Consider the following 14,828-nt stretch of genomic DNA (forward strand, 5'->3'; position numbering starts at 1 on the left):
AACAGAAAATAAATAGAAAAATGGCAACGAATACTTACATAGCAAGACATTTTCCTGAATGTCAAGGTTGTGAAATCACCAGTCAAAAGGCACAGAGTAGCCTAATTGGATGAGAAATAAAATCCAAACTTCTTTTGTCTCTAGAAGACTTCTCTGAGTTCCAAAGATAAACATAGCCTCAAGATAAAAGATTGGGGCCCTCCCTGGTGGTGCAGCCGGTTAAGCACAGCACTAAGAAGCTAAAGCCACTTCAACATGAGTTCGATCCCCACCCTGGGAGTGATCCACATGGCATGGCAGACCTTTCCTGGCCTGCCCGCTGCTCCCCTCATCAGTGTGCTTTGATGATCTGCCTGTTCTGCTCCCCACTCTGTCTCTGGTGAATCCTCTCACTGCACCTGTGCCTCTGGCCTGTACCCCAGTTCTGTATACATAAATCAATAAATCTTTAAAAAAATGATAAAAGGTTGGAAAAATACTATAAACACATACAATGTTGAAAAGGCAGAGATAATAGTATCATAACAGAATAGACTTCCAGCTAAAAAAGGTTACAGGATGTCAAAGATATTCATTCTGTGATTAAGGGAGTAATGCATCAGGAATACATAGCATTCATCGAAATATAGGAGCCAAATAGAGAAGCAATTATTATTTTTCTTTATTAATTACTACTTAAAAAGGAATTTTAATTGCTATTGATCAACCTAAAAACTGACATTGAAAATAACACAAAAGTAGTAAAGAGGCTGGCAGCTCCCACTTACCTCAAAAGACTGGTCAACCAGACAGAAAAACCACCAAGGGAAGAACAACCATAAATTAGAAATAAGAACAGGTAATTAATAGATAATTATAGGGCACTGCTTCTAATAAAAGCCAATTAAGCATTGTTCTCAAGTCCACATGGAACATTCTTTAGAATAGCCTACACTGCAAAACAAGTGTCAATACCTTCAAGAAGATGCAAATCACTCCAGGTATCTTCTTTGATCACAGTGGTTGCAAACTGATTTTGTGGTTTCAACCATAAAAATGAAGAGGGAGAACCTTAATAAATATGAATTAGACAACATGTTACTGAATGTCTGTTGATTAGTGGAAAATCAAAGGAGCAATTAAAAAAGATGTTAATTATTCTTTTTCTTTATGTTGCATGACTCTTTTACAAATCTATACTAGTACTTTTTTTGTGCTAAGTATTTCTTACTGGAAATGAATTCTTTTTTCTTATATTTTAACTAATTTTCTTAGCAATTACTCTTGAGTTTCAATTACTATTTTAACATAAAACAATACAGTTTGAATTCATAAAAGGTTAATTTCTATAGTACACAAAAGTTCTGCTCTAATATAACTCCTTTCAAGTCCTCCTATTGTTCTAAATTGTCTTGGAAATTGCATTTTTATATAGTTTTTCAATCAGTAATTTTTATAACTATTCCTTTATGTAGTTTTTTTTTAATATTTATTTATTTATGCAGACAGAACTGGGGTACAGGCCAGAGGTGCAGAGGTGGTGAGAGGATTACCAGAGACAGAGTGGGGAGCAGAACAGTTTGACTGACGAAATACACTGCTGAGGGGAGCAGCGGGGGGGTCAGTAGAGGTCTGCCGCGCCATATGGTCAACTCCGGGGCAGGGATGGAACTCATGCTTTAGCTTCTTAGTGCTGTGCTTCAACCCGCTGCGCCACCAGGGAGGGCCCTATGGAATTGTTAAGACAGGAACAAAGAATTATAAACAACAAGAAACCATGTATACTGCATTTGATATTTACACATTTATTTGCAATTCTTGATATTCTTATTTTTCTGTATAAAAATAGATTCCTTTCATTATGAGAAATTTCCTTTGGTATTGCATTTATTGGTTGTCTGACAACAAATACTCTTAGATTGTGTTTATCTTTGAATGTCTTAATTTATGGTCTATTTTTGAAAGATATTTTAATGGATACAGATTTCTTTATTGCTGTTGATTTTTTCCTTGAGTGGACCATACTCTTGTTTCTTTCTGTGTCTCATTTTATTTTAATCAAATGGTATACTGTGGAAACTTGGGCAATATGCCCTCCAGTTTTGGTCACTGAATTCTGTGCTCAGCTTAGTGTTCTGTCAGTGAGTGAGCAAAAATATATTCAAATGCCCTGAACACAGCCTTTTCAGAGGTCATTGTGTGTTCATTGGGTCATGCCTTATTGCATTCTATCTTAACTTTCATTATCAGGAAGAACCTCAAGTTATCCAGAGCCTTTTAAGTTCTCTTCTGACCTGTTATTTGTTACCATACATTTTCCTGGTCTCATAATTTCCTTTAAAATATCAGAGATTTTCATGCTTCCATAACCATCATGTTCCTTACATTTTTCCTCTAAATTTTATAACATAGTCTCTTGTTTGGCATCAATGCCTCTGGCAGCTCAATGTCTTACAATCATCTCAATGTTTTTAGTTACTGGGCTAGGAATAGGATTTTTGCTCTGAACTAGCTCAAATTGCTGAGTGGAAACAAGCCCTGAGAATGGAACTTTTCCAAAGATCTTTGACACAGGTCAAATATTGACAGTTTTTGCAGTTGAGAGTTTGAGAGAACTAAAACTTGCTCTACTCTCAATGATTACTATGCTACTGCTCTACCAAGCTACTGTGGTTTGCAAGCCGCTATATTAAAGGTTACTTCTGTAGCTTGGTGAGAGGGAGTCTAGAAGTGGATGAGTTAAAAGACAGTGTGACATGACACATTCATTTTCTCGAATGCATGCTCTTTGAAATTTTACAAGGGTTTGGTGCACTTTCTGAATTCTGCTTAATTTTCTGAACTCTGGAAAAGTTGACATTGAAAATTATTGTTTATATTGATGAGTTGATTTTCAGAGGTCTTTATACCACTGTTACAAAATCCCCCCTCCTCCCCACTTTTCCTTTAATTCTGACAGGATCCTCTGCTTGCTTTGTGAGTATAACATCAAACATTCAACAATCCCATTCCTAATTTCTAATCTTCAAATATTTATAGGCAATTTTTTATTAGTTGACTTAAAAACATAATATTCTATATCAGTTTTTTCATGTATGTTTATTTTAGCACTGCACAAAACACTTATTAGAGAATTGCAAAAATATAACTGATCTGAATAGAATTTTGTGACCAAATCTTTGTCATGTAATTCAGAGATGGGCCAGCCAGCTCACCAGTGTTCAAAACATGATGTTGACTAAAATATTGCTTGGAAAGTAAATATCAAACATTTGACATTCATATATTTTTCAGTCTATATAAATATGATATGAGCTGAGTTGTACCACACATATGATATTCTGATTTTCTAATGCCACCTACCTATCAATATGAACTTGGTGAGCACTAGATTTGCAGATATAGTCGTTAAGTAAAAGTTTTACTGTATTGGGGATGACTCTAAGACTGATGTCCTGACAAAATTGAGGTGAAACATGGAAGAAAAACAGTAAGTTTGAGAATTGAAAATAAAATTCAATCATGTGAAACTCTCCTAAAGGGGGAGTGGTGGTGGAGTGGAGTCTACTAAGAAAGGAAGAAAAACTACAATCTTCTGTCCTCTTATCCCTTATAGTAACAACAATAATTTTGTCAAAATTATAGTGGCAATTAAGTCAAGTAGGAATTGATGTCAGGTCAAACCTTTACTACAAGTATTTCACTTCCTGTTGCTATGGCAATAGGAAGCCATCCTTACACTCAGGGCATTTTAAGAGAAAAACACATGAGGTCAATGTTGAGTGTGGGAGGTGGGAAGATTAGTGTGGTATTTTTGGCACTCTTGTGAGGGACAATATGGAGAGATGTTTAGAAGTATTTTTGTCTCAGAACAGTATTGTGAAATAAAGTATGTTCTATATGTGCAGCTATATATTTATTTACTAACTGAGCTATGATCTGTGTATGTGTGTATATATATATATATAACTAAATTATGTCTATATGCTTGAGGGTAAAAATGTCTCTACCTACAGTTTTTCTCTTGGATCTATCACTGACTCTAGTAAAATTCAGTATTCAAAATAATTTGTGGGATTCTATAGGTCCAATAATTTTGCTTCTATTTTGCACATTCATTTTTCTTGTGGTTGCAAGGAAACCCCAGAAATCGCACAGGTACAATGTGGTTAAGTGTTCCTCCTGTGCATGACATGGCTGCAGGGCCTATTTGCAAGGAAAAATTGGGGGGGGCATTAATCCATGATACATGCATTTGTACCCTTCTTAACCCTCCTCTTTTATAAATAATAAATACCTGCATCAATATGCTGTTAGCCCACCACATATTTAATAATTTAAATTTTAATGATTCATGTGAAACATTTTAAATGAAAGATGTAATTAATATATGGTCATATTAGTGATTTGAACTAGCTAGAATAGATAACTACTTGAAATTAATTTTAAATTTTGGTAAAAACATTTAATTTACTTTTCATAATCACAAAAATCCACATCTGGAAGTAGAAAAGGCATATAATAAAGTATTCTAAATCTACTTCTAATCAATAAATGGAAGTCACATTAATTGTATGTATGGTCTCACTTTTTTTTCCACTTGTATGTGTTTTTTGTCAGTGGAGACAATGATGCCTGATCTTTCCTCCTCATTAGGTTTTGGTGCGTGTAAGTGAGAACACGAAAGGAGTGCACTGTCTTACCCAGGGAGTATCCTATAGCTGTAAACAGTTTTCATGATCTGAAAAAATAAAACATAGAATCAATCTGAAAACACAATTTTTTCCCAAAATTGAGCTGAAAGAAACATTAATGAGATTAGGAGTTTCATCTATTGGCCATTGGCTACTTATTCAATATCACCTTTAACTTCATTTCTTAAGTTGACACAGATAAACTTTAAAACCTAATGACTCTCGTATGGACTCAATATAGGTTGGAGGAGACAGCTAAATAGAAATCCAGGGAGGATATTTCTTTTGGAAAATGAGATTATTTGTGCTGGTGCTTTTCCTTCGGGTGACCTAATACTGAGATTTAATACTTGGACCATTGATTTGTTCTGTAGTCAAATATTAGATTGACTCATCAAGTCTTTGACAGCTGCTCAATTACAGTCGATAATTGGCTTTACTTTGCACTCAAACATCCTTGCACGATCTGCCTCTGTGCCCCCAACCCCCTGAGAACCTGCAGGTAGCCATAATTAACACGTCAGATTGTACTCACGTATGCTTAACTTGCAGATGACATGTACTTGGAGAACATTCCAATGCTATTTGGAAAGTATCACACACAATCTTCTTATTTTTATGCCTATGCAAACGCATTTGAGATAAAATTTACTCCTTAATTAATAGTCTGTGACAAAAGATTTGTTTACTCTAATGATCTGGTCATTAAAAAAATAGTATCTATCCCCTCCCTAAGAAGAAAATTTAAGTTAATGGATTATGACAAACAATAGTTTACAAAATAATTAGGTGGCAAGGTCTGTCATGTATAACCTGATTGCTCAACGTTGTGAAAACCTGAAGCTTATAACTTCTCATTTGACATACACAGTGAGCAGAGGATCATATAGTTGTAGCTGACATTTGTAAAATATTTCTATGACAATAACAACACATAATTAGCTCAACAGCTGAAAATATACCTTAGTAGTACATAAAATATGTACTTAGTATACATAAAATATCTCTAGTATTTTTGTTAAAGATTTATTTATTTATGCATATAGCATAGGGGTATAGGCCAGAGGTATAGGGAAGGTGAGAGGATTCACCAGAGACAGAGTGGGGAGCAGAACAGCTTGACTGAAGAAATACACTGCCAAAAGGAGCTGTAGGGAGGCCAGGAGAGGCCTGCCGCGCATGTGGGTCACCTCCCTGGCCAAGGATTGAACTCATGAAGTGGCTGTGTCTAGCTTCATAGTGCTGTGCTTTAACCCTTTGCACCACCAGGGAGGGCCCTCTAGTATTCTTATAATAAAATTATCTTAAGAAAATAATTTTGACTGTCAAATACATTGGTACAGACAACAAAATGAAACTATATTAGTGTAGATGCATCAGAAATCTAAAAGTTAATATTAATAAAATACAAACATTAATCCATTGAGACATTAAAGGTGCCTCAGAATTCTATGATATAAGAACACACTTAGAACATATCGCTAACTGACCATACAACTGAGGCGTACAGCGAAGAGGGTTCGAGGGTGGGAACACAAGGGAGGTGTGAAACAAGGAAATATGGTGTTGATTTCCAGCAGATACGGTGGCGGGAGGACTATGGGAGCTACAGTGATATAAGGAAAACTAATTTTTTTTTTAACTAGAGTATATTTTTAAGTTACATAGGTTCTCTTCGCAAAGCATATTTATTAAAAAAGTAATAGTAAACAAAAAATGCCATTAAATATCTCTATGTGAGGTATTGTTTTTCTCCTACATAATTCTCTTTTCATCATAGCTTTTCAATCAACAGGTTACTTTTAAAATCAAGAAATGGAAAATTATTATGTAAAATAAACATTAAAGATATATCTATAAGTACTCAAACAGTACCTAAGTGCATTTTAAACTGCAAATGTATCAGCAAACTTACTGATGTATTTTATATTTTTAATACAAGTTGATGCTCTTTAAACACAATTAAAAATTTCTCCGATATTGACTACTTCCTTGTTAGTTCACAAATGCATGTATTATGACTCTTGGGGAAGGCACTTGATATTTGCTTTTGGTTCGAAGTATGTGTGACATCTTGTTAAATGGCATCTAAATTTACATGGTATTATCTTCAATTTTCTGGAGTCCATTCCTCTTCTGTAAGAGCTGCTTTTCTGTGAAGAAGGGCATGCCAATTACAATGGATCCCATGAGCGTTTTCCAGTGGAATTTGTCATTTTCCTCTAAAGAAAATTCTGTGGACAAATGCGTAGAAAATACAGCCATTCATTATGACAAAATAGTTGATAGAAGACGTTCATAAGCCAGTGGTTCTGGCAGAACCATGAGACACAGAAGTGGGGAAAATAAAACCAGAAAAAAAAAAAAAGTATTATCCCTGCTATTAGTCTTGTACCTCAGGGATATTGCTCTACCATTTAGTTAGGATCCTACTGTGAATAAAAATGGCCAGAACAGAGATGGACGGAGTGTACATGTGAGCTTCAGCAAGGGTTCCCCAGTAGCAGAGCAAAATACAGCAAAGGAAGCAAAGGCCTAAAGTGGAATAATCAGTATATATCGGCCAAATATAATAGTAGTGTAGGTTTTACTGAAAGAAAGAGACATGGCGCTACATATTAAAAGTGTATGCATGCCTATGATTTGCTTAAAGAACAGATGTTGGGGTATATAAGTCCCCAACATAAGTGCTCTATAAATGCAATAATATGAAATCTATAGCTATAAGCATGGATACCAAAAAATAACTGTAATTGTTGAATTTGAAAAATGCATTCAAGTATAATTGACATAAAAACTATATTAGATTCAATAATACAACAGTTGTATGGCATTTGTCTATATCGGGTACTGATCAGAAGTTCAGTAAGTCAGTCTATAGTTATCATCTTGCAGTGAAACTTTTATTTATAATACATTCTTACAGACCATCATCATCAAGCTGTACATTACATCCTCAGATATTTATTTTCATTTATGTAAATTTCTGTGGGTTTCACAAAACCTATTGACACATTCACACTTACCTATAGGAGTTAGAAAAGTGAGAGAAGTTTAAAATTTAAAATGTTTGAAAACAAATGCAAGGGATTTTCCTTTTAAATATAAATGCACATGAATAAAGAAAATAAAATAATGGAAAATTAATTTTATTTAGCAACTTTGTAGAGTATACTTTTCAATAAAATCCATTTTGAATTAAGATATATAAATTAAAGAAGATTAAAATATGATTGATAGCACAACTTAAAAGATAAATGTATGAAATAGTGGGAGTTTTAACACAAGGGAAACATATATCATTATAATGCACTTTGCAAATATGTCACAATTTTTTCAATTATAAGTCAACAAAACTGACCTCAATTTATTATTTTCAGGATTCTATGTCTTCTCTTTTTTATGTTCTCCATTTTATTCTTTGGTCACCCAATAAATCAAAAAGGCAATATATTTAAATGATCAGTCTTGATTTTCTTAAATAAGAAGTTACCAGCACTCTAGGGATACACAATGGAAGTTGCAGTTTTATGATACAGCAAACTAGGAAACCTTTGCTCCTTGTAAACATGACCTATATGAATCATTAATGACATGGGGGAGATCTCCTGCTAGGAAAATAAATGATCTGCTTTCTGCTGAGTGGGAAGTCCTGACTTTTGGTCACAGGCAAGGTGGTAGGATCAGGCATCAAATAAGGTCACTTGAACATAGGAGGCTGTTTAGAATTTACAGCAAGAAGATTTATTTTGCTTTATTTTTCAATAATTTCAAAAGGTCAATATGAGGAGTGCTACCAGCATCTGTAAACATTAAGAAAACTTGCGTGCAGTACAGCACAGTATTTGAGAAACTTAGGATGGAGGTCATAAAAGTAAACTTTTCGCTTATTATTAGCTTCAGTGGAATTAACACCACAGCATCCTAAAGTTTTCCTGAAAATGGTCTAGAACATCATATGCAATTAGAGAGATCATGATACATAGGAAAGTATTTGGAAGACTCTTTAAAATGAAATCAGAATAATTGGTCGAAGTCCAAGAATTTACTAAGGCCCCAAAACTCTTCACTGGTAGCTCCATGGATTTTACTGGTTCATCAAGCCTTTAACTTACATCATAAAATTTAAGTAGAAATCATCCCTTGAAATATGTTTGTCTTAATGAGTGTAATAATGTAAACTGTTTTCCTACTTTCATTATAAAATTTACTTGCCATTTGAAAAACTTAGATTTCTGGTTATTTTTAATTAAGGACATCTGAAAAAGTACAGTAAGTTTCGTTATTGTTTGACAGTCTTTTTCCACTTCTTACAATCCCGTAAGCATGATAGTTTGTGCAGATGTATCTCAAAATATTTTTAAAATTTCAGATTTTTATTATTTTTTTATTATTTAAAGATTTATTTATTTATTCGTACAGAACTGGGGTACAGGCCAGAGATGCGGAGGGTGAGAAGATTCACCAGAGACAGAGTGGGGAGCAGAACAGGCAGAAGGACGAAGTACACTGCTGAGGGGAGCAGCGGGCGGGTCAGGAGAGGTCTGCCGCGCCATGTGGTCTCCTCCGGGGCAGGTGGGGATCGAACTCATGCCGCAGAAGTGGCTTTAGATTCTCAGTGCAGTGCTTTAACCTGCTGCGCCACCAGGGAGGGACTCAGATTTTTATTATTTTTATCTGAGTTCCTGTATCTTCTATAAAACCTATTTGCTGATTAATTTCTATACGCCTAACCAGTTTTAGATATCTGCAATCAATTTTCCAACCTCTGACCTTTAACTCACTACACTTACTTTTCTACTCATATTTATTTTCTTGTGTTGATATTTTTATTTTAGAAATGCATTTAATTTTTGACACCATTGACTAATACTTGGCTTAGATTTCTGAATTGTACCTCCATAAAATCAGTTATCTTCTGCTTTTTCTTAAAAGCAATATAATTTTAAATTTCTAAAAGTGTATTATCATAAGGAACAAATGTGAAATTTTTCTAATGAAATGCTCGTGTTAATATTAGATAATAAAAATACAAGTAATAAAATATACTATAACATACATTAAGCCATAGGTTATACAATCCAAGAATCAATCCAAGAATTGAGTAAGCAGAAAAGACAAACAATAATCAAAAATATATGATAAAAATCATATATTTCAGGAAATGAATGCATTTATTTGGGTGTCAGTTGTTCATCCAAAGCTGGCATTGCATGAGATGATTTATTATGCATTTCTGATATGTGGTATGGATATACAAAGTATTAACACTATCTAGTACAATTATATATTAATGATATCAATGCGTAAGAAAAAAAAATCATAGACTAAGAGATTTATTCCAGGATAAAGGACACAGGATTTGTGAATTATCTCTTCTTCCAACTTTCATACATTAATTTATTATAAAAATAATAAAGGTTATCCCTCTTCCTATCTCTCTTCCCCAAAAAAAGGAAATCTCTAGAAGTCAAATACAAAGAGCATGTTTAGCCTGAAAAACTCAGCCTGAATTATTAATATAAAGAGACTGAAAATAGACTTATAATGAATTCTATGTTTTAAAGATTTTTGTTCTGAAATAATTCACTGGAAAAATACAGAAATAGAACATTAATTTTGAAAGAGAATAAAGTAAAAGTTAGGAAGAAAACACTGAATTGTAAATATAAGAACAAATTATAGACATTCTGTTTAAAATATTAATCATTATTAGAAATTGATGGTAAAAGATCTTGGTAAATATGGAAACAAATATGGAAATATGGAACCAAGTCAACACAGCAAGCACACACAAGTATAGTAATAAAACCATGCTTGAGTAAATAATGTTTTGTGAACATCTGGGGAAACTTATAAAACAGGGGAAAAATGGTAAAGGAAAATTATCTGCATGATGACATTCATATCACAAATTCTGGAATATACTGTATTCTTCAAGCATATATCGATAGGTATAAATGTGACTCAACTTGCAAGAGAGTCTTAATCTTTATTTCTCATTGTCTTCAAATCTACTGCAAGTGAATAAGCTCCTCCTTTGGGAATTCTGTACCTAGAATGAAAGTGTTAAGGATGCTATTCTTTTTTTTTATTCAAAATTAAACATTTTTAATTACAATATAATAATTATCCTCTACAGTTATGTTATGGCCAGGTCAATATAGATAGAGATAATCAGATACAGAAAAAGTTGCAGATACAGAGATAAATAATCATAGATACAGACATATCTGTGACATATAAATGTAGATCCAGATACTGATTCGTTATAGACACAACTATAGAGACAGCTATAGACACAGACACAAATATAGATGAAAAATATTAATTCATGTAATATGTACCAAATATTTTTTGTTTGGATTGAAAATGAACTGAGTGGAACTATGAGGCTGACTGGCCAGACTTCTGCAAATTTGCTGAGGAGACAGTGGCTCAGATGGACTGTGGAGACAGTTTGTAGCATGCAGTGCTTTTGTATGTGTCTACATCAGCTCTCGGCCCCTCAGTTCCACGGGTGTGACCCTGAACTGACTGGCTACAGTAAACCGGGGATTGTGTCATGCAGAGAAACACTGATTTGGGAAACTCTATCTGAAGCTTCTTGACAGTAAAACCTCCTGGCTTCCTCTCCAGAGAGACATTATGCTAAGCTGAAAACACATCGACCTCAGGAAGGAGACTTAACACCCTGAGAACGTCTCTGAGGGGTGAGACATTCACTCCAGCAGGACTCTGGCAGGAGGGATCCACTGGTCTAACTCTCCAGGCCACTTGCCAGGCAGGCATCCTTGAAAAGATGATCTCAGGTGGTAGGCACCACGGGGAATTACTTCCCAGCAAGAAACAACAAAGAGCTTTCTGTGTCGAAATTGTCAACTCTTGAGTGTTAGATTAAAGGGTTTATCCTGCATAGGTTATGCATTGTTTTGTATTTCTAAATGAAAAAAAAAAAAAAAAAGACAAACTCATGCACTCTCAGTTTATACAGTGATTGTGAAGCTGATTAATCATTGATAATTGTCCACCCGAGAGCAAGAGGTTGCCTTTGATCCTGACATGTGACACTGTCTTCTCCTCCCCTGGACTGCAGAATGATTGCTTGGGGTCAGCTATCTGAGATACACAGAATTGCAGATAGTGAAAGAATCTGATTAACAATTAGCATGAGCTTGAACTCTGACTGTGTCGGTCTTTGAAGAGTGCTCCGGAGTCAGTTCAGCCTCTTTCTTTTTCAGCTGAGGTATCCCTGGCTTACAGTTTTACCTAAGTTTCAGAAATTAGAGAGCAAAAGAAGGATCAGGGGAAAAGAAGCTAAGCCGGATATGCGCCAGGATGGAACAGGTCGAGGAGAAGTAGGAAATGCAGGGGTGGAGACCTCCCCGGGGAGGCGTGGGTGTGCCTGTGTTTGTGAGCCGGGGCTGCTCCCAAGACTGGTCCAGCCACTCAAAAGAAGGCTGAGGCTGTGGCAGGGAGGAAGGGTGAGGCAGCAACAGCTCTCAGCTCTGCTAGAGACGAGGAGAGAACAGAAAAGGCAAATTTGTAGATACAGTCTGAAATGGAGAAGTGGGTGAGAATGGAGACATGTGGTTGGGAAGAAATAGGGATCTAAAGTTCTCTTTTTTTAAGATTTAAAAAAAAAATACGCATACAAGAACAGCTGTGTAGGCCAGAATGCCGGGTTGAGAGGATTCACCAGAGACAGAGTGGGGAGCAGACAGGTTGTTAGGGGGAAAGGATGGCCTGAAGGAACTCTGCGGAATCTTGTGCAGAGTCCACCCGGTACTCCAGTTATTGAAACTGCAACTCCCAGCAATAAATACATGGAGAGAAATGCGAGGACCCAAGTGCGGAGCTAAGCAGGCATTCTCGGACTTTTGGGAGTATATATGGGAGCCAGTTAGATGCGATCTCTCTCTCTCTCTCTGGATGGTGTGGCTGGAGGCTGGTCACTTGGCTCTTGATGAGCCATCGGTGTGTTATTGGCATTCCAAATCAGCAGAACTGGTAGGATGCTCTAGTTAACGTGTATCTCTCTCTCTCTCTTTCCCTGTGTTGTACCTTTTCGTTTCTCCTTTGTAAATAAACCCATTATTGACCCTTTTGTGTGTGTCTGCAGTACAATTGAATTTTAGGCGTGCGGGTGAGAACCCACAGACATGCGGTCCAGTTGCCCTGTAACAGTTCAATTGAGGAGAGGTGTGCTGTGCCATGTAGGTCACTCCTGGCCTGGGATGGAACTCATGTGCTGTGTGACAGTTTGATAGCGCTGAGACTTTAACCCCTGTGCCACCCGGGAGACCCCCTGAGGTTCTCTTATACTCTGCTTTCACAGCTTTCTTACTTGGGGTACCAGTTTGCACTCACTCCCCCCTCCTACCTTTATGTGCTAGACTGGGGCACCAACCTTAACACATAATGTACCTTGGCCCAGCTTTTGTATTCCTGGAGCTGGGCTGGTTTTTCAGTGGTGGTGCTGGTCTGTGGCCCAGTTCCCATGGCAACCTTTATGGCCTCCCTTATGTTTTCAGGCCTCCCAAACCTGTCTGCTGCGCAAGGATTGAAGCCTTAGTTTTTAACCTTATAAAATGACACCCAACAGAGACTGGAGTCCATACTCTTGCTCTCTCAGAAGGATGCTGACTTGAAAGGAACAGACTAAGGAAAAAGAAAAAAATAATAACTAAGGAAACAGCTTTCCCTTCCCTCTTCCCTCCTCTCCAGTGCCTACTATTGTCATCCAAGGGGTTATATGGACAGAGAAATGTTTGCAGCTTCACAGTCCCAGCTTCTGAGAGCACAGTGTGTAAAGGATGAATTTGCTGCTAACAGACAATGGCAACTGACTTACAAAAATGACTAACTACAGAGTAATGTTCAGGGGATTTTCATCCATTAGTTTATGTGGAATAGCTACTGAGGTTTCTAGGTTTCTTTATGAAAACTAATTAACTTCAAGGTCACATTCCTAAATATTTTTTCTAATGGGAATCACAACTGAGGAGTAATAGAAATTGATATTTTCTCATGAGTGATTGTTCTACAGGATTTATTATTAGTGCAGAGTGTATACTTTTGCTTGGAAGAAGGAGCTTGTTCCTTTTCTCTAAATTGGAGGCAAGATCTGATGGGAGTGTTACAACCTGCTTTGGAATATGCTCTTTGACCGTTCTATATCTGCTGTAAAATACATCACTTTTCTCATTTCACCTTTGTGCTACTTAAAAGGTAGTAAGATTGTAGAATAAGTAAGTAGGGTAGTATGAAATGAAAATATTCCTTTTACGTCATCTAATATTTCTTTTACCTTTTGTGTGATTGATCCTTTTATATTATTTATTTATTTGTGTATACAGAACTGAGGTATAGGCCAGAGGTGCAGAGGCGGTGAGAGGCTTCACAGAGTGGGGCGCAGAACAGGCAGATGGATGAAGTACACTGCTGAGGGGAGCAGCAGGCAGATCAGGAGAGGTCTGCCGCGCCATGTGGTCACCTCCGGGGCCGGGATCGAACTCACACTAACGAGGCTGCTGCTGGCAAACAGTGCTGCACTTTAACCTGCTGAGCCACCAGGAAGGGTCCTGAACATTTCATATTTTAATATCTAGCATGAAGACTAGTCAAATGAATGCCTTTCATTGAAAAATAAAATGGACAAAGAAACCTTTATTTTTTTTTTTCTCCACTCTTTTGCCTTTGTTCAGCATTCACTTGCATAAAGCAAAGAATGGTTAACCTTCAGGGAAAGCTTCAAATCTCAGCATAGCTTCTTACTCAAAACTCTCTTTTTAACAACTAATTTTAGGAAATGTTTTCAATTTTATGAGTCAGTTCTAATTCAGCGGCAAAATCAACATGCGAAATGTACATACACACATAAAATTCAAAAGAAGTTTTATCTGTACCTTTGATTACAGGATTTATCGAAGACAAGTAAAAATCCATACTTGAAGCATTTCTGAGAAACTAAGATGCTTATAATTCTGTAATTCTATAGTTGTGTCTATCACAAATAGACACACAGATGTGACTGGGAGAACGCTGGAGGCATACACATTTGTATGTATCATCTAAAACTAACATATTTCAAAAGTTAGGTTAAGAATACCTTTGAATATTTGCTTAGAATATGTATTACAAACAGAATGTTTG

This window comes from Condylura cristata, unplaced genomic scaffold (genome assembly GCF_000260355.1).
Source record: "Condylura cristata isolate star-nosed mole 26May11 unplaced genomic scaffold, ConCri1.0 scaffold00007, whole genome shotgun sequence".
Classification (NCBI taxonomy): Eukaryota; Metazoa; Chordata; class Mammalia; order Eulipotyphla; family Talpidae; genus Condylura; species Condylura cristata.